We start from the raw sequence: 21,514 nt of genomic DNA on the forward strand, positions 1-21,514 counted from the left end.
TGGATCTCCAAGTTTCTTTGGTATTCCACCCTTAAAAGTGTAATTAGCAAGCATCGTGGAAATTTCAGCCTCCGGTATCTTTCTTTTATTAGTAATGATATCCTTCATATACTTAGCATAAGGATTTGTTTTGAGCACATCAGTCAATCGCATACGCAAAAAGATAGGTCTAATCATTTCAGCAAAGCGCTCAAAATCCTCATCATCCTTTTTCTTGGATGGTTTCGGAGGAAAAGGCATGGGTTTCTGAACCCATGGTTCTCTTTCTTTACCATGTTTCCTAGCAACGAAGTCTCTTTTATCATAACGTTGATTCTTTGATTATGGGTTATCAAGATCAACAGCAGGTTCAACTTCTACATCATTATCATTACTAGGTTGAGCATCATCATGAACATCATCATTAACATTTTCACTTGGTTCATGTTCATTACCAGATTGTGTTTCAGCATCAGACATAGAGATATCATTTGGATTATCAGGTGGTTCAGCAATAGGTTCACTAGAAGTTTGCACAGTTCTATCATTTTTCTTTTTCTTCCTTTTAGAAGAACTAGGTGCATCAATATTATTTCTTTGAGGATCTTGCTCGATTCTCTTAGGGTGGCCTTCAGGATACAAAGGTTCCTGAGTCATTCTACCAGTTCTAGTAGCCACTCTAACAACATAATCATTTTTCTTACTATTCATTTCATCAAGCATTTATTTCTGAGCTTTAAGTACTTGTTCTACTTGAGTGGTAACCATAGAAGCATGTTTGCTAACAAGTTTAAGTTCACCTCTAATATTATCCATATAATCACTCAAGCGTTTAATCATAAAGGTATTCTGCTTTAATTGTCTACCAAAATAAGCATTAAAGTCATCTTGCTTAAACATACATCAAACTCATCCAAGCACTGACTAGCAATTTTAGTAGGAGGGACTTCAACTTTATCATATCTATAGAGAGAATTTACCTTTACTACCTGTGTCGGGATATCGGGAGGTTCTTCAGTAAATAAGTAATTGCGATCATATACTTCTTCAACAGGCGGTAAATTAAGACCATGTATTTCTTCAATAGGAGGTAAATTCTTAACATCTTCAACTTTAATACCTTTTTCTTTCATAGATTTCTTTGCCTCTTGCATATCTTCAGGACTGAGAAATAGAACACCTCTCTTCTTCGGAGTTGGTTTAGGAATAGGCTCAGTAATTGGCTCAGGAGCTGGCTCAGGAGTTGGCTCGGGAGGTGGCTCAGGAGGTGCCCAATTATTTTCATTTGCCAACATATTATTCAATAAAATTTCAGCGTCATCCGGTGTTCTTTCCCTGAAAAGAGAACCAGCACAACTATCCAGGTAATCTTTGGAAGCATCAGTTAGTCCATTATAAAAGATATCAAATATTCCAGGTTTCTTAAGAGGATGATCAGGCAAAGCATTAAGTAACTTGAGAAGCCTCCCCCAAGCTTGTGGGAGACTCTCTTCTTCAATTTGCACAAAATTGTATATTTCCCTCAAAGCAGCTTGTTTCTTATGAGCAGGGAAATATTTAGCACAGAAGTAATAAATCATATCCTGGGGACTTTGCACACAGGCAGGATCAAGAGAATTAAACCATTTCTTAGCATCACCCTTTAATGAGAACGGAAATATTTTGAGTATATAAAAGTGGCGCGATCTCAGATTATTAGTAAACAGGGCAGCTATTTCATCTAACTTACGAAGATGTGCCACAACATTTTCAGATTCATAACCATAAAAAGGATAAGATTCAACCAAAGTAATTATATCTGGATCAACAGTAATATCATAATAATCCTGATCAGGAACACAGATAGGTGAAGTAGCAAAAGCAGGGTCGGGTCTCATCCTACCTCTAAAAGATTCCTTACTCCACATAATTAGTAACCTCTTACGTTCAGGTTTATCTGGACAAGCAAGAATAGCTTCATAAGATTCATTGTTAAAAAGATAACCCTCAGGAATAACAGGCATAGGTTCATCATCACTAGCATCATCGTGTTCAGGTTCACTAATTTCTCTTTCTCTAGACTTAGAAATTTGCTCATCTAGAAATTCACCAAGTGGCACAGTACTATCAAGTATAGAAGTAGTTTCATCATAAGTATCATGCATAGCAGAAGTGGCATCATCAATAACATGCGACATATCAAAATTCATAGCAGTAGTAGGTTTAGGTGTCGCTAGCTTACTCATAACAGAAGGTGAATCAAGTGCAGAGCTAGATGGCAGTTCCTTACCTCCCCTCGTAGTTGAGGGATAAATTTTTGTCTTAGCGTCTTTCAAGTTCTTCATAATGTCCAGCAGATATAAATCCCAACTGACTCAAAGAATAGAGCTATGCTCCCCGGCAACGACGCCAGAAAAAGGTCTTGATAACCCACAAGTATAGGGGATCGCAACAGTTTTCGAGGGTAGAGTACTCAAGCCAAATTTGTTGATTCAACACAAGGGGAGCCAAAGAATATTCTCAAGTATTAGCAGCTGAGTTGTCAATTCAACCACACCTGGAAACTTAGTATCTGCAGCAAAGTGTTTAGGAGCAAAGTAATATGATAGTGGTGATAACGGTAACAAAGTAAAGACAGCAAAAGTAATGTTTTTGGTATTTTTGTAGTGATTGTAATAGTAGCTACGGAAAAGTAAATAAGCGTAAACCAGTATATGGAAAACTCGTAGGCACCGGATCAATGATGGATAATTATGCCGGATGTGGTTCATCATGTAACAGTCATAACATAGGGTGACACAGAACTAGCTCCAGTTCATCAATATAATGTAGGCATGTATTCCGTAAATAGTCATACGTGCTTATGGAAAAGAACTTGCATTACATCTTTTGTCCTACCCTCCCGTGGCAGCGGGGTCCTATTGGAAACTAAGGGATATTAAGGCCTCCTTTTAATAGAGAACCGAAACAAAGCATTAACACATAGTGAATACATGAACTCCTCAAACTATGGTCATCACCGGGAGTGGTCCCGATTATTGTCACTTCGGGGTTGCCGGATCATAACACATAGTAGGTGACTATAGACTTGCAAGATAGGATCTAGAACTCACATATATTCATGAAAACATAATAGGTTTAGATCTGAAATCATGGCACTCGGGCCCTAGTGACAAGCATTAAGCATAGCAAAGTCATAACAACATCAATCTCAGAACATAGTGGATACTAGGGATCAAACCCTAACAACACTAACTCGATTACATGATAAATCTCTTCCAACCCATCACCGTCCAGCAAGCCTACGATGCAATTACTCACGCACGGCGGTGAGCATCATGAAATTGGTGATGGAGGATGGTTGATGATGACAACGGCGACGAATCCCCCTCTCCGGAGCCCCGAACGGACTCCGGATCAGCCCTCCCGAGAGAGATTAGGGCTTGGCGGCGGCTCCGTATCGTAAAACGTGATGAAACTTTCTCTCTGATTTTTTTTCTCCTCGAAAGCCAATATATGGAGTTGGAGTTGGCGTCGAAGGGCCACCAGGGGGCCCACGAGGTAGGGGGCGCGCCCAGGGGAGGGGCGCGCCCACCACCCTCGTGGACAGGGTGTGGGCCCCCTGGTCTTCATCTTTGGCGAGGATCTTTTATTATTTATTCTAAGATATTCCGTGGAGTTTCAGGTAATTCCGAGAACTTTTGTTTTCTGCACATAAAACAACACCATGGCAATTCTGTTGAAAATAGCGTCAGTCTGGGTTAGTTCCATTCAAACCATACAAGTTAGAGTCCAAAACAAGGGCAAAAGTGTTTGGAAAAGTAGATACGACGGAGACATATCAGCAGCACTAAGGAAGAAACGGTTGAACATATGATCTTTACTTGCCACTTCAGTTCAACCTATTGGGACACCTTGAATATCCAATGGACAACTAATGGAGATCGCCTAAACTGGATCAAGGAAGCCAAATCAAGATGGGACAACCAAATGTTTATGGAGATTTTTCTATATGCCTCGTGGAGTTTGTGGAAAGAACGGAATAACAAGCACTTTAGGAGAATTGACCCCACGATTGGCTCTTGGGCAAGGAGATTCAAAAAAGACCTCTCTCTACTCATACATAGAGCTAAAGAGAAACACAAGCAGTTCCTCTCAACTTTTATCCAGACCTTTGTCGTCCCATAGTCTACTACTTATTTAGGCTACCTACATATACCCTTATTTTTTATCATGGCTATGGATATAATGTTATGACCTTGTACAAAACTCTTTGATACTTGTCGGTGTACTAGAATAGGGGTACCCTAGTGCCCCGAACTTGTGCACGGGCAGTTGCAGCACCCCGCGGCAAGGCTTGCCGGGGGAACGCCAAGATCCTCCGTGGTTCCCTTGGAGCCATTCAAGAACAAAGTATTTAAGCTCAGGAGACAAGGCCCCGGCAAGAGGAGCTTGCCGGGAAGGCCAACCAAGGCACTCCAAGGAACTTGCCGCGACGCGCCACGCGCTCCGGCAAGGCAACAAGGCCCCGGCAAGAGGAGCTTGCCGGGAAGACCAACCAAGGTACCTCGAGGCCCGGTGAGCGACAAGCTTCCGGACCCGACAAGATAACAGCAGTGGCAAGGCGCTTGCCGTGGCAGGCGGCCACTCTGTGCCCTCACTCCAGCGCATCCACCAACGTGTCGCTCTGGGGGCCTCTCCAGGCGCGCGTGGCGGGAGGCTGTGCAGCCAGCGGTGCGCAGTGACATGCGAAGCTGACAAGATCGCCATCGTGGCGAACGGTGGCGTCCCTAACGGTCCTTTTCTGCACTGTTTGGGCGACTCAGATGGGCATTTAATACCCTTGTCCCCTGCCGTCAGGGTTAGGTAGGGTGCACTGTACAAGTAACTGTACCAACCACCTCGCTTTTTACATTCGTGCCCTTCTCTGCGTTGCCACCTGTCGGTGACCCCTTGAGCATATAAAAGGAGGCCCATGCGCAACGTAGAGGGGGTTCGGTTCGACTCATTCGTAACCCAGAAAACACTACGCTCTCTCCCTAGAGCAAGAACACAAGATAATACAACCAGACAAGCAGCAGTAGGAGTGTTATCTCTCCGGAGAGCTCCGAAGCTGGGTAAACTGCTCATGTGCTTCGCCTCGATCTGCTCTTCGTGCGATCTCCGCCCCCTGCCGAACCGAAAGGGGCCCGGTCCACCGGCCCCATAGGTGTTCGTGGATCAGTTTCCCCTGACATCCTTGGCGCGCCAGGTAGGGGGCGTCGAGATTGCGTGAACCTGATCCGGCGTTCACACGAGCTAGATCTTCATTCCCTTCATCAACATGCCACCGAAGAAGAAGACTTCGGCGGCAGCCGCTCCGTCCACGTCACTTCCGCCACCGTTGGAGCAAACGGGTGGTGGAATAGACGCCGGCGGAAGAATGGACGTCGACGAGGAAGCTTATGATGCTGCCAGGTCCAAAGACAAGGCTGCACAGACCTCGGCAACTGTACATGTTCCGCGCCACTCTCAGGAGGCGCAAGATCAACAGCGTCATGGCACTCGTAGTGCCATACGCGTGATAGGCCAAGACCAAGCTGGTGGATCTCGGGGCGCTCAAGACCAGCATGCACGCCAGCATGTTGGCACGAGCGGGGCACGGTCACCTGGACGGGATACTGCTCCTTCTAACATAGTTAGAACTTCGAGCACATCCCGCTCCTCGCGCCGTCCGCCACTGCCACCCACCACTCCAGCAGAAGCTTTGGTGCGAGCTCAACTTCTCCTAGATTACCCTCCGACGTCGGACAAGATCGACGAATGGAGGGCCACCATTCAGAGTCTCATCGGCTACGCCAACGGCGACACTCCATAGCGGCCGAGCGCGTCCCCGCCGCGGCAGGGTTGCCGGACGCAAGCCGGTGGCGATGAAACGGGTGGAGGTGCAACTACCATGCAATCACCACCCCGAAGGCCGAGATCGCCGACTCGCCGGATCGACCTCGACAGCGACTCCACCGCATCTTCGGATCCACGAGCTCGTCGCGATCAGCGCCAAGTTCTTCATGATCGACAACAAGAAGACGCTCGAACTCGCATCAAGCGCCGAAAAGAAGCGCGGCGTCAATCAGACAAGCGCGTTGGGCCCTCTATTGACATGCATGCGCCAGGGGAACCAGGCGATCTGCCGTACGCGGTAGGTTGCCCTGCGTTCACTTGTGAGCTGCGGCAAGTCCAGTGGCCCAGCACGAAGAACTTCAAGCCAGACGTACCGGAGAAGTACGACGGCAAGACGCATCCGTCGGAGTTCCTCAGCATTTACACCATTGCGGTGCAGGCTGCTGGGGGACGAGATGACAAGATCCTTGCCAATTACTTCCCGCTGGTACTCAAGCCCAACGTCAGGTCCTGGCTCATGCACTTGCCGGACAACTCCATATCCTCTTGGGCTGATCTGTGCCATCAGTTTGTCGGCGCCTTCACAGGCGGACACAAGCCTCACGGCCAGGAGAGTGATCTTCATCTGCTCGCCCAGAAGGAAGGAGAGCCCCTGCGCAAGTACATTTAGAGATTCAGCAGTGTGCAGCACAACATCCCAGACGTCCACCCTGCCGCGGTGATCAGCGCGTTCCATCAGAACGTGCGAAACTGCATGATGCGGGAGGAAATGGCGATGTGCAAGATCAGGGACGTTAGTGAGTTATATGCACTGGCCAACAAGTGTGCACGTGCTGAGGAAGGGAGGAGACTCCCCGGAGAGAATGTAGGAGCGGGAGGATCTGACAGTGAAGATGCTGCCCCGGCAAGGAAAAACCGGCGGCGGAACAACAGAAGGAGGAAAGGCAAAGAGGTGCTAGTTGTTGAGCAGTCCGGCAACGGTGGTGGCGCCAAGGAAGCCAAAGCTGGTGACTCCGGCAAGGAGGTTGCCGCGGAGGTGGCGGTCGCCAACAAGCAGGACGACACCAACAAGCAGTATTGCAAGATCCACCGCACCAAGGGCCATGATCTCCAGAACTGTAAGAAAGTCGAACAGCTTGTTGAGCATCAGAAAGCTGAATACGAGCGGCGCGACAAGGAGAAGGCCCAGGAAGGTGCTGGGGGATCCGGCAAGAAACGTCCCGGCCGAGGAGGACGCCGCGGCAAGGCCAAGCAGCGGCAAGGAGACAGACCTCCTCGCGGCCGCGACAAGGATGAAGATGACGACGATGATGAAGACATGGATGATGAGGAGACTGATGAACAGGAGTTCCAGAAAGCCACAGAGGTCCTGTGCGTTGACGGTGGTGCTTCTCTGCACACCTCGCACCGCCAGCTCAAGCAGTGGGTGCGGGAAGTTAATGCAGCAGAACCACCCGTCGAGTCACGCAAGCCTCTGAAATGGTCCAGCATGCCTATCATCTTTGATATTGAGGACCACCCTGATCGCATAACCGCGGTCGGGTGGTTGCCGATGTTGGTTTCACCAACAATCCGCAACCTCAAGGTCACTAAGATGCTAGTTGACGGCGGGGCCGGCTTGAACCTGATCTCCTCCTTGGTGCTCCAGAAACTCCAGATCCCTGACAGCGAGCTCGAAGAGACCGGTACATTTCAAGGAATCAACCCGGGAAGAAGCAAGCCGAAAGGAAAGATCACGTTGCCGGTAACATTTGGCAGCGAGCTGAATTTCAAGTCTGAGAGGGTCACATTTGATGTTGCTGACTTTCCATTACCTTACAATGGAATCCTTGGCCGTCCAGCACTCGCCAAGTTCATGGCAGCCTCTCACTATGCATACAACGTACTAAAAATGCCAGGCCCGATAAGTGTCATTTCTGTCCCTGGCGACAAGAAGGATGCTCTTATCTGTGCCGACAAGATCTACTGGGAAGCAGCAGCCGCAGCAGAATGCAAGACACTTGCCGCTGAAGCTCCCGGGGGGAAGAATAAGACCAAGTCCGGCAAGAGTTCTGATGCCCACTCCGGCAAGCGCACCTCTTCGGAGTGCTGCGCTACCGTCGAGGACGCACCATCGAGCTCCACCGGCAAGTGTAAGAAGGCAATGACAACTCCACCTGAGACCAAGAAGGTGTCCGCCAAGGAGGACGGCACTGGTGGTACCTTCACCATCAGCGCCACTCTTGACCCCAAATAGGAAAGCGCGCTCGTTGCTTTCCTGCGGGCGAATGTCGACGTGTTTGCGTGGCAACCGTCTGATATCCCCGGTGTTCCCAGGAAAGTAATTGAGCACCACCTTGCCGTCTGTCCTCATGCGCGGCCCGTCAAGCAGAGAGTCAGGAAGCAGGCAGTGGAGCGCTAAGAATTCATCGCAGAAGAAATCAAGAAGTTGGAAGCAGCAGGCCTTGTCAGAGGAGTGCTCCATCCCACGTGGTTGCAATCCTGTTGTCGTGCGCAAGGCTAACGGGAAATGGAGACTTTGTATTGACTTCACTGATGTTAATAAAGCTTGTCCCAAAGACCCATTTCCCTTGCCGCGCATTGACCAGATTGTTGACTCCACAGCCGGATGTGATTTGCTTTCATTTCTTGATGCATACTCAGGATACCATCAGATCTTCATGGCCGAAGAGGATGAAGAGAAAACCGCATTTATCACCCCATGTGGCACGTACTGCTTCGTACGGATGCCTTTCGGTTTGAAGAATGCTGGTTCAACATTCGCAAGGGTAGTCCACCACGCTTTTGAGCCGCAGATGCATAGAAATGTGGAAGCCTACATGGATGACATAGTGGTCAAAAGCAAGAACAGGGCGACCCTGGTTCAAGATTTAGACGAGACATTTGCGAATCTACGCAAGATCAACCTCAAGCTTAACCCCGAGAAGTGCGTGTTTGGAGTCCCATCCGGCAAGCTTCTCGGGTTCTTCGTGTCTCAGCGGGGAATTGAGGCCAATCCCGACAAGATCAAGGCCATTGAGCAGATCGAAGCACCAAAGCGCGTCAAGGATGTACGAAGGCTTGCCGGTTGCGTGGCTGCTCTCAGCAGGTTTATCTCTAGATCTGCTGAGCGCGCCCTGCCATTTTTCAAAATTTTGAAAAAGGCAGGTCCAATGAAATGGACTCCGGAGGCGGAGGCTGCGCTGCAGGACTTGAAGAGATACCTGTCCTCCACTCCAATACTTGTCGCACCTAAGCCGCAAGAGAAGTTGCTGCTGTATATAGTGGCAACCAATCAAGTGGTTAGTGCTGCGTTAGTGGCGGAGAGGGAGGCAGATGATGAGCCAACAACCACGGCAGACGCATCCAGCGACAAGCAGGGGGCTTCGTCGACAAGCTCTGGTCCGGACAGAGATGGATCTGCGCAGGAGCATGATAAGATGCAGAAGAGAATGGTGCAGCGTCCAGTTTACTTTGTCAGTTCCCTTCTATAGGGGGCTAGATCAAGGTACTCTGGTGTGCAGAAGTTGCTTTTCGGCCTCCTCATGGCCTCGAGAAAGCTGCGCCATTACTTCCAAGCACATGAGATCACAGTCGTCACCCGCTTTCCGCTGAAGAGGATACTGCAAAATCCAGAAGCGATAGGCAGGATCGTCGAGTGGGCGCTGGAACTGTCAAGCTTTAGCCTCAAGTTTGAGAGCACTTCAACTATCCAAAGCAGGGCATTGGCAGAGTTCATAGCAGAATGGACGCCAACACCAGATGAAGAAATTCCAGAGACGAGCATCCCAGTCAAAGAGGCAAGCAAAGAGTGGCTGATGTACTTTGATGGTGCCTTCTCGCTGCAAGGCGCCGGTGCGGGCGTGCTGCTTGTCGCGCCCACCGGAGAGCACCTCAAGTATGTAGTCCAGATGCACTTTCCCAAGGAGCAAGCAACCAACAATACTGCAGAGTATGAAGGATTGCTTGCCGGTCTCAGAATTGCAGCAGACCTTGGGATCAAGAAGCTCATTGTCAGGGGTGACTCACAGCTTGTCGTCCGCCAAGTGAACAAGAACTACCAGAGTCCATTGATGGAAGCATATGTTGATGAAGTGAGGAAACTAGAAGAGCACTTTGACGGCCTACAGATGGAGCATATCCCAAGAGCTCAGAATGACATTGCTGATGGCCTGTCAAAGGGCGCCGCACTAAAGTTACCTGTGGAACCAGGGATCTTTGTGCTCAAGTTGACTCAACCATCCGTAACACCATCAACTGGACAAGGCAAGAAGAGGAAGTTGATTTCTAGTGACTAATTTCCGGCAGAGCTCCCCGAAGCCGCCAAGAAAGTCACCAAGATCAATACCAAGGTTGCTGAGGGGCAGTCTGCTCCAGCAAGCCTTATGGTTTGTTCCGTTGAAGCAGACGCTCCCGACAAGTTTTGCTCTAGCAAGCTTGCCGGGGAACATCAAGCTCCGGCAGGGCCGCAAGTCCTTGCCGTAGAAGCGGATGTTCCCGCAGCAGCAGATGTGCCTTTAGTCCTTGTTGTCGAGCCACAAGCTCCAGCATGGGCACAGCAGATTGTCCATTTCCTTCAGACAGGAGAACTTCCCGAAGAGCAAGAAGAAGCGGAAAAAGTAGTCCGGCAGTCAAGTATGTACCAGTTTGTCGATAGCATACTGTACAGAAGAAGACTCAACGGTGTGAAATTGAAGTGTATTTGCCGGGAAGATGGACAAAAGCTGTTGGCAGAGATACATGGAGGCATATGTGGCCACCACATTGGCGCAAGAGCACTTGCCGGCAAAGCTTTTCGGCAAGGTTTCTTTTGGCTGACAGCCCTCCAGGATGCAACTGCACAAGTAACCAAGTGTGAAGCGTGCCAGTTCCACTCCAAACAGATACACCAGCCAGCTCAAGCTCTCCAGACGATCCCTTTATCCTGGCCATTTTCGGTCTAGGGGCTCGATATCCTCGGCCCTTTCCCCCGAGCTGTCGGGGGCTTTGAGTACTTGTACGTCGCAATCGACAAGTTCACAAAGTGGCCGGAAGTGTAGCCAGTGAGGAAGGTGACAGCACAGTCAGCAGTCAAGTTCTTCAGGTCAATTGTTTGCCGTTTCGGGATCCCTAATAAGATCATCACTGACAACGGCACGCAATTCACGAGCCGCACCTTCATGCAGTACGTCCAAGACCTTGGCGCCAAGGTCTGTTTCGCTTCTGTTGCTCATCCGAGAAGCAACGGTCAAGCAGAGAGGGAAAATGCTGAAGTGCTGCGCGGGCTCAAGACCAGAACTTTCGACAGGCTGCGCAAGTGCGGAAGAAACTGGATCGAGGAGCTGCCGGTGGTTCTTTGGTCGATCAGAATGACGCCAAATCGAGCCACTGGCCAGACACCTTTCGCTCTAGTCTATGGAGCAGAGGCAGTTCTCCCCACGGAACTCGTATACGGATCGCCTCAAGTGCTCGCTTATGATGAGCTTGAGCAAGAACAGCTGCGACAAGACAACGCGCTGCTCCTTGAGGAAGATCGTCTTCAGGCTGCTGTACGAGATGCTCGATACCAGCAAGCTTTGCACCGCTACCATAGCCGCAAAGTTAAGGCCAGAAGCTTCGAGGAAGGCGACCTTGTTCTTCGGCGCGTTCAGTCCGCCAAGAATTCCAACAAGTTGACGCCGAAGTGGGAAGGCCCTTATCGGGTGAGACGAGTCACAAGGCCCGGCGCTGTCCGCCTTGAGACCGAAGATGGCATTCCGGTGAGCAACTCCTGGAACATAGAACATCTTCGTAAGTTTTTCCCGTAGGGCGCGGTTGCCGGAACCCCATTCCGGCAACCACCTTTTGTACAAGTCTTGCCGCTGTTGCATGTAATCCTTTGTACAAAGCCGGGCGTAGATCCCGTGCATAAATAGAACCCCATGTGCTCCGCACAACTTGTCCATTTCATGCATTAGTTTCTTTCTTGCATGTGTTATCTCACACTTTGTGCAGCACCTACACCCGGTAAGCAGTAACGAGCCAAAAGGCTCCATATCATTATTTTCTCTTCTTTCTTCTTTTTCAACAAAGGAAAAGAAGGTTCCCTCGCACACATGTTTGCCGGGGGGGAAGGAGAAGATTGTGGTATGGACCAGGCGTCGTTCGAGCAAAGTTCTGCCTTGCCGGGAAGCAAACGACAGAAAAGCTAAGTTGCCAAAGTTTGAGCAATCAATTTTTAATTTTTTTTGAGTTATCTTCCTCGAACGACCCTGCTTTGTATGGAAAACCTGTGCGCGGAGGAACCAACTCGTGGCTAGTTGCGCCCTTACTTTGTTTCGAGTCCGCTCAACAACTTAAGTGTGCTGCATCTAGTCGCGACAAGGTTTCTTGTTGGAAGCAGCGCCACCAGCAGGCTGCTGAAGTTCCGCACTCAGCGCTCGCGGCTCGGGCGCCTGCGCCGACAAGTTCCCTAGAAGCGTAGGGTAAAAGCATACAAAGGAAGGAATCTAGTAGAGGAAATAACATAGCAATTGATAACAGAAATAAAGTTAGATTACAAGATAACTTGCCGCAGCTCTAACAGAATGTTTTTATAACATGATTAGCAGTGACAAGGGAAAAGAAGAAATGGGTGGCCTAATCTACGCGTCCGCCCTCAACCCTCTTGATCTCGCTCACCTTGTCCACAATGGGTGCGACAAGGGCCTTGAGTGCGTCCCGATCGGCGTCTGGCAGCAAGGACCTGAGGACGTTGCTAAAGTTGAGGCCTGGATTGCGGAAGGCCACCTTCATCAACACCTTCTGGAGAACCCCGGCACAGATTTTGCGTGACTCGTCGGCCAGCTGCTTTGGGATCCTTTCCCGGAGCCGCTGGAGTGTCGTCGCCACGCCCTTGAAGAACAGGCTGAGCTTGGCGCTGGGTTGGAGATTCTCGTCGGAGGGATACCCAAAGTCCTCCATCCCTAGCTGCGCCAGCTCCTCATTGATGACTGCGGCAATATTCACCAGACCCTCGGTCCAGTGCTCCACAGTGTCTCTGAACGAGTTCTGGGTAACTGCAATGCTCTCCAGCAGTGCCGCGTCAGCCTTGACCTTCTCCGACAAGGTCTTTTCCTGCTCCTTGGCGGCCTCCAGCGTCTGCGTCAGCGTGGCCAGCTTCAGCTCCAGGTCTGCATTGGAATCCTTGGCGGCGCTGAGCTCCTTGCCCCTCTCAGCGAGAAGACCTTGCAGATCACCCTGGGCGGCAGCATCCTTCTCACGCTCACGCTTGAGCGCGGCAAGCTCCTCGCCGCTCTTCCCAATGTTGGTCTCCAGCTGCGCCACCTTCTCCTCCAGCTCTTTCTTGGCAGCCTCTGCGGTTGCGGCAGCGTCCTTTGCCTCCTTGAGCGCCCCGCCAAGTGCTTGCTCGCGCTCGGCGAGCTCCTCCTCGTAGCTGTCGAGGTTGGCCTTCCACTGCACTAGTTCACCTTCTCGCACGGACTGCTTCTCGGCGGCCAGCCTTTGCTCCTCCTCAGCTTCGGCCTTCTCGAGAAGGAAGGCCGTGCGCTCCTCGTCGAGTCACTCCCGCTCCTGTGCCAGAGACCGGAGAGCTTCTTGATTTTGGCCTCGGAGCTCCTCCGCGCGCTTCTCCATGTCAACTCCCGCCTTCACGACAAGCGCTTCCCGGGAAGCCAGCTTGGCTTGCCGGGCGCGGTAGAGTGACAGCAGCTTCCGCAGCAGCTGCTCCTCCTCAGGCTCGCCACTGCTGCTGCCGAGCGCGTCGACCAACGATAGTCCGGCGGAGGCGAGCACCTCCCCATCGAAAGTTTCCCCCTCGACCGGCGCCCTGGAGCTCAACACCCAGGGTAGCTTGATGAAGATGTCGTCACCGGCCTTCAAGTAGGCGCCGGGCTGGGGCTCCTCGGAGCCCGGCTCCACAGCAGCGGCAGAGGGATCGGCGATCGACGCAGCGCCTGGCGCTCCTGCGGCCTCCGGGTCGTCAGTCCGATCGCCCGACCCCTCGCCGCCCTCTGCGCCGACAGCCTTGGCGGCCTCCTCGCCGGCGGTCTCATCAGCACCAGCCCCTTCCTCGCCGGCGCCCTCTGTCTCCATTGGCTTAGCCGCAGATGGGTCTGAAGAACGAAGAAGGGAGAAGCATCAATCAAAAATCCAAGAGAAGAAAATCAGAAGAAGAAGAACCCAAGGGAAAGTTTTTGGACAAGTGGATTACCTGTGCCAAGATCTGCAGTTGCGGTCTCGGTCGCCGCAGGATCGACGGTGCTGCCCCTTGCCGGAGAGTTCTCCCTTGCCGGAGAGCGCTCCCTTACCGGGAACCCCTCCCTTGGCGGCATAGTCGAAGCAGATGGCACTTCAGGACCAGCTTCCGGGCGCTCCTGATGTGGCTGCTCTGCTCCTACACAAGTTGACAAGCAAGATATCAACAAAGGAAAAAGCACTCATGCGCGCCCGACAGCAGAAAGCTAACTATGAACTTACGCTGGGGGCTGCGCCGGGGGCTGCTTTGAGGAGTGATTTCCGGGTCCGTCAAGGTGGTCTCAGACCCACCCCCTGCTGACACGGTGGGGTCGTCTTCGATGACAATCACCGCGGCCTTGGCCCTCTTTGCCGCTCTCTGGGCCAACGTCCTGAAAAGAAAGGAGTCCAGATTGAAGCAAGTCAAATACAAGATATAAACAGCAAGATTGAAGAACTACAAGAGCACCAAAGAAGCTTACTCTTCTTCCTCCTCGTCGGAGCTAAGCGCGGAAAGATCGAAGTTCGGTTCCCCTCTGGTGCGGCGAGGCGGAGGAGTAGGATCCCTTGCTCGCTTGGCGGGGGCGGTGGCGGTGGCCCGGGAAGATCCCGCTCCAGTTGCCACTGCTGTGTGAGGCACACCCGCGGCAACATTACTTGCCGCGGTAGAGCGTGTCGCACGGCTTGGCGGCTGTTGACCCGGCTGCCGCCCCACTGCGTCCCCGGCCCTTCGAAGGCGCCTTCTTGGCGGGGCCGTGGGCTCCGCCTGCGGCAAGCTTTCTGAAGGCTCGGGCTCTTCCTCGCCGGGCTTGCTCGGCTGAGCTTCAGAGCCGGCAGTCTCTTCCTCGCCAATAAACTCCGCGCGCTCGGCAAGGTTTGCCGCCTCTGCAGCCTCCGCCTCCTCCACAGTGAACCCGAACACGCCCGCGGCAGCTACGGCCGCAACCTCTTCCGCCCTAGTGGCGATGCGCTGCAGCTCCTCGTCGGTGGTGTCACGGGTGAGGCTCTTCTGCTCGTCAGCGTGGACCGACACTACTTCCAAGTTGTCGAAGAACGCTTGCACGACGTCATCCGCAGGCTCTTGCCAAGTTGGAACGATTCTGTGTGAATCGCACAACGGCATCATAGCGCGGATCCGGTCAAGCGCAGAATTGTTGCATAATGGAACAATGCCCCTCGGCAGCGTGAATGGGTGCTGGGGGTCGCGTTTGAACAACTCCAGGAGCATTGCATCCAGCTCCAAGACGGTGAAGTTGTAGTTGAGGCCCGGCCGCAGCCTCATGATGTCCGCCGAGTTCTTGAATTCCCAGGCGGGCCTCCCCCTCTCCTGCAGGGGGGTGATGCGGCGGCGGAGGAAATCTGCGCCTACAACGCCTACAGTGATCCCGGCAAGCCTGAGGCGAAGGATCCTAGTAATGGCGATCTTCAGCCTCTCGTCTTCCGGGGCCACGTTGCTCCAGTCATTGCCGCGCACTATCAGAGCTTGGCGCACGGCAGTGAAGGGCTGCGGATTCTCCTCGACGATCCAGCACCACTCCGCCCTCCACTCATCCCACTTGCTGCGGAGCTCACCCTCCAAGTATGCCTCCTTCTTGCCGACTCTCGAGATCCAGGCGATCCCTCCGGCAAGCGGCTCTCCTCTCTCTACCCGAGGTATGAAGAAGTGGCGGAAAAGGGCAACACTAGGGTGGACTCCGACAAAGTTTTCGCACAAATGTGCGAAAACTGCCATGGTCAGAACGGTGTTGGGGGTGAAGTCAAGGAGGCGGAAGCCGTAGGTGTTCATAATATCGCAGAAGAACTCCGAGAAGGGCGGGCAGAGCCCGCAATAGAAGAATAGCGCGAAGAATGGGTACCCGTTTGGAGCCAGCTCCGAAGCACCGGCCGGGAGTACCCTCGTGCGCGGATGCACCCGCGTCTCCGTCGCCCAGAAGAGGTAGAAGTACTCCCTCAGCTCCTGCACGCCGAGCTGGGGGGAGAAGACCGCCCGCTCCTTCCGCAACGCCGCGAGCCGCTGCGCCTCGGCCGACTTCACGCCCTTTCCCTTGTCGGCTTTCGGAGCCATGGCGGAGGTGGTGGGGGAGGTCGACGGCGTGGGTGGTGCTGGTGGCAATGGGGGGCGGAGCGCTGCTCTCTCGGCTTCAAGAAGAAGGGGGGGAGCGGCGGAGTTTCGTGAAGATGGAGTAGTAGCAACCAGCGAGGGGGAACGAACTGCCCCTGTTTCCTCTACTTATAAAGAGGGACGGGGCGGACGTTTTGCCCTTCCGAATAAAGAACCACCCACGATCTCTCCCACGATGCCGCATTCAACGCGTGCCGTTAGGGGAGAGCGCGGTGGATACAGAGCGAGATTCGGCGTGGCCCAGTCCGCGTGTATTCCTGGATCTCCAAGTTTCTTTGGTATTCCACCCTTAAAAGTGTAATTAGCAAGCATGGTGGAAATTTCAGCCTTCGGTATCTTTCTTTTATTAGTAATGATATCATTCATATACTTAGCATAAGGATTTGTTTTGAGCACATCAGTCAATCGCATACGCAAAAAGATAGGTCTAATCATTTCAGCAAAGCGCTCAAAATCCTCATCATCCTTTTTCTTGGATGGTTTCGGAGGAAAAGGCATGGGTTTCTGAACCCATGGTTCACTTTCTTTACCATGTTTCCTAGCAACAAAGTATCTTTTATCATAACGTTGATTCTTTGATTATGGGTTATCAAGATCAACAGCAGGTTCAACTTCTACATCATTATCATTACTAGGTTGAGCATCATCATGAACATCATCATTAACATTTTCACTTGGTTCATGTTCATTACCAGATTGTGTTTTAGCATCAGACATAGAGATATCATTTGGATTATCAGGTGGTTCAGCAATAGGTTCACTAGAAGTTTGCACAGTTCTATCATTTTTCTTTTTCTTCCTTTTAGAAGAACTAGGTGCATCAATATTATTTCTTTGAGAATCTTGCTCGATTCTCTTAGGGTGGCCTTCAGGATACAAAGGTTCCTGATTCATTCTACCAGTTCTAGTAGCCACTCTAACAGCATAATCATTTTTCTTACTATTCATTTCATCAAGCATTTATTTCTGAGCTTTAAGTACTTGTTCTACTTGAGTGGTAACCATAGAAGCATGTTTGCTAACAAGTTTAAGTTCACCTCTAATATTATCCATATAATCACTCAAGTGTTTAATCATAAAGGTATTCTGCTTTAATTGTCTACCAAAATAAGCATTAAAGTCATCTTGCTTAAACATAAAGTCATCAAACTCATCCAAGCACTGACTAGCAATTTTAGTAGGAGGGACTTCAACTTTATCATATCTATAGAGAGAATTTACCTTTACTACCTGTGTTGGGATATCGGGAGGTTCTTCAGTAAATAAGTAATTGCGATCATATACTTCTTCAACAGGCGGTAAATTAAGACCATGTATTTCTTCAATAGGAGGTAAATTCTTAACATCTTCAACTTTAATACCTTTTTCTTTCATAGATTTCTTTGCCTCTTGCATATCTTCAGGACTGAGAAATAGAACACCTCTCTTCTTCGGAGTTGGTTTAGGAATAGGCTCAGTAATTGGCTCAGGAGCTGGCTCAGGAGTTGGCTCGGGAGGTGGCTCAGGAGGTGCCCAATTATTTTCATTTGCCAACATATTATTCAATAAAATTTCAGCGTCATCCGGTGTTCTTTCCCTGAAAAGAGAACCAGCACAACTATCCAGGTAATCTTTGGAAGCATCAGTTAGTCCATTATAAAAGATATCAAATATTCCAGGTTTCTTAAGAGGATGATCAGGCAAAGCATTAAGTAACTTGAGAAGCCTCCCCCAAGCTTGTGGGAGACTCTCTTCTTCAATTTGCACAAAATTGTATATTTCCCTCAAAGCAGCTTGTTTCTTATGAGCAGGGAAATATTTAGCACAGAAGTAATAAATCATATCCTGGGGACTTTGCACACAGGCAGGATCAAGAGAATTAAACCATTTCTTAGCATCACCCTTTAATGAGAACGGAAATATTTTGAGTATATAAAAGTGGCGCGATCTCAGATTATTAGTAAACAGGGCAGCTATTTCATCTAACTTACGAAGATGTGCCACAACATTTTCAGATTCATAGCCATAAAAAGGATCAGATTCAACCAAAGTAATTATATCTGGATCAATAGTAATATCATAATAATCCTGATCAGGAACACAGATAGGTGAAGTAGCAAAAGCAGGGTCGGGTCTCATCCTACCTCTAAAAGATTCCTTACTCCACATAATTAGTAACCTCTTACGTTCAGGTTTATCCGGACAAGCAAGAATAGCTTCATAAGATTCATTATTAAAAAGATAACCCTCAGGAATAACAGGCATAGGTTCATCATCACTAACATCATCGTGTTCAGGTTCACTAATTTCTCTTTCTCTAGACTTAGAAATTTGCTCATCTAGAAATTCACCAAGTGGCACAGTAGTATCAAGTATAGAAGTAGTTTCATCATAAGTATCATGCATAGCAGAAGTGGCATCATCAATAACATGCGACATATCAGAATTCATAGCAGTAGTAGGTTTCAGTGTCGCTAGCTTACTCATAACAGAAGGTGAATCAAGTGCAGAGCCAGATGGCAGTTCCTTACCTCCCCTCGTAGTTGAGGGATAAATTTTTGTCTTAGCGTCTTTCAAGTTCTTCATAATGTCCAGCAGATATAAATCCCAAGTGACTCAAAGAATAGAGCTATGCTCCCCAGCAACGACGCCAGAAAAAGGTCTTGATAACCCACAAGTATAGGGGATCGCAACAGTTTTCGAGGGTAGAGTATTCAAGCCAAATTTGTTGATTCGACACAAGGGGAGCCAAAGAATATTCTCAAGTATTAGTAGCTGAGTTGTCAATTCAACCACACCTGGAAACTTAGTATCTGCAGCAAAGTGTTTAGTAGCAAAGTAATATGATAGTGGTGATAACGGTAACAAAGTAAAGACAGCAAAAGTACTGTTTTTGGTATTTTTGTAGTGATTGTAACCGTAGCTACGGAAAAGTAAATAAGCGTAAACCAGTATATGGAAAACTCGTAGGCACCGGATCAATGATGGATAATTATGCCGGATGTGGTTCATCATGTAACAGTCATAACATAGGGTGACACAGAACTAGCTCCAGTTCATCAATATAATGTAGGCATGTATTCCGTAAATAGTCATACGTGCTTATGGAAAAGAACTTGCATGACATCTTTTGTCCTACCCTCCCATGGCAGCAGGGTCCTATTGGAAACTAAGGGTTATTAAGGCCTCCTTTTAATAGAGAACCGGAACAAAGCATTAACACATAGTGAATACATGAACTCCTCAAACTATGGTCATCACCAGGAGTGGTCCCGATTATTGTCACTTCGGGGTTGCCGGATCATAACACATAGTAGGTGACTATAGACTTGCACGATAGGATCTAGAACTCACATATATTCATGAAAACATAATAGGTTCAGATCTGAAATCATGGCACTCGGGCCCTAGTGACAAGCATTAAGCATAGCAAAGTCATAGAAACATCAATCTCAGAACATAGTGGATACTAGGGATCAAACCCTAACAAAACTAACTCGATTACATGATAAATCTCATCCAACCCATCACCGTCCAGCAAGCCTAGGATGCAATTACTCACGCACGGCGGTGAGCATCATGAAATTGGTGATGGAGGATGGTTGATGATGACGACGGCGACGAATCCCCCTCTCCGGAGCCCCGAACGGACTCCAAATCAGCCCTCCCGAGAGAGATTAGGGCTTGGCGGCGGCTCCGTATCGTAAAACGTGATGAAACTTTCTCTCTGATTTTTTTCTCCTCGAAAACCAATATATGGAGTTGGAGTTGGCGTCGAAGGGCCACCAGGGGGCCCACGAGGTAGGGGGCGCGCCCAGGGGAGGGGCGCGCCCCCCACCCTCGTGGACAGGGTGTGGGCCCCCTGGTCTTCATCTTTGGCGAGGATTATTTATTATTTATTATAAGATATTCCGTGGTGTTTCAGGCAATTCCGAGAACTTTTGTTTTCTGCACATAAAACAACACCATGGCAATTCTGCTGAAAATAGCGTCAGTCTGGGTTAGTTCCATTCAAACCATACAAGTTAGAGTCCAAAACAAGGGCAAAAGTGTTTGGAAAAGTAGATACGACGGAGACGTATCAGCAGCACTGAGGAAGAAATGGTTGAACATATGATCTTTACTTGCCACTTCAGTTCAACCTATTGGGACACCTTGAATATCCAATGGAAAACTAATGGAGATCGCCTAAACTGGATCAAGGAAGCCAAATCAAGATGGGACAACCAAATGTTTATGGAGATTTTTCTATATGCCTCCTGGAGTTTGTGGAAAGAACGGAATAACAAGCACTTTAGGAGAATTGACCCCACGATTGGCTCTTGGGCAAGGAGATTCCAAAAAGACCTCTCTCTACTCATACATAGAGCTAAAGAGAAACACAAGCAGTTCCTCTTAACTTTTATCCAGACCTTTGTCGTACCATAGTCTACTACTTATTTAGGCTACCTACATATACCCTTATTTTTTATCATGGCTATGGATGTAAGGTTATGACCTTGTACAAAACTCTTTGATACTTGTCGGTGTACTAGAATAGGGGTACCCTAGTGCCCCGAACTTGCGCACGGGCAGTTGCAGCACCCCGCGGCAAGGCTTGCCGGGGGAACGCCAAGATCCTCCGTGGTTCCCTTGGAGCCATTCAAGAACAAAGTATTTAAGCTCAGGAGACAAGGCCCCGGCAAGAGGAGCTTGCCGGGAAGGCCAACCAAGGCACTCCAAGGAACTTCCCGCGACGCGCCACGCGCTCCGGCAAGGCAACAAGGCCCCGGCAAGAGGACCTTGCCGGGAAGACCAACCAAGGTACCTCGAGGCCCGGTGAGCGACAAGCTTCCGACCCGACAGGATAACAGCAGCGGCAAGGCGCTTGCCGTGGCAGGCGGCCACTCTGTGCCCTCGCTCCAGCGCATCCACCAACGTGTCGCTCTGGGGGCCTCTCCAGGCACGCGTGGCGGGAGGCTATGCAGCCAGCGGTGCGCAGTGACATGCGAAGCTGACAAGATCGCCATCGCGGCGAACCGTGGCGTCCCTAACGGTCCTTTTCTGCACTGTTTGGGCGACTCAGATGGGCATTTAATACCCTTGCCCCCTGCCGTCAGGGTTAGGTAGGGTGCACTGTACAAGTAACTGTACCAACCACCTCGCTTTTTACATTCGTGCCCTTCTCTGCGTTGCCACCTGTCGGTGACCCCTTGAGCATATAAAAGGAGGCCCATGCGCAACGTAGAGGGGGTTCGGTTCGACTCATTCGTAACCCAGAAAACACTATGCTCTCTCCCTAGAGCAAGAACACAAGATAATACAACCAGACAAGCAGCAGTAGGAGTGTTATCTCTCCGGAGAGCTCCGAAGCTGGGTAAACTGCTCGTGTGCTTCGCCTCGATCTGCTCTTCGTGCGATCTC

Source organism: Triticum dicoccoides, chromosome 4A, assembly GCF_002162155.2.
Source record: "Triticum dicoccoides isolate Atlit2015 ecotype Zavitan chromosome 4A, WEW_v2.0, whole genome shotgun sequence".
NCBI lineage: Eukaryota > Viridiplantae > Streptophyta > Magnoliopsida > Poales > Poaceae > Triticum > Triticum dicoccoides.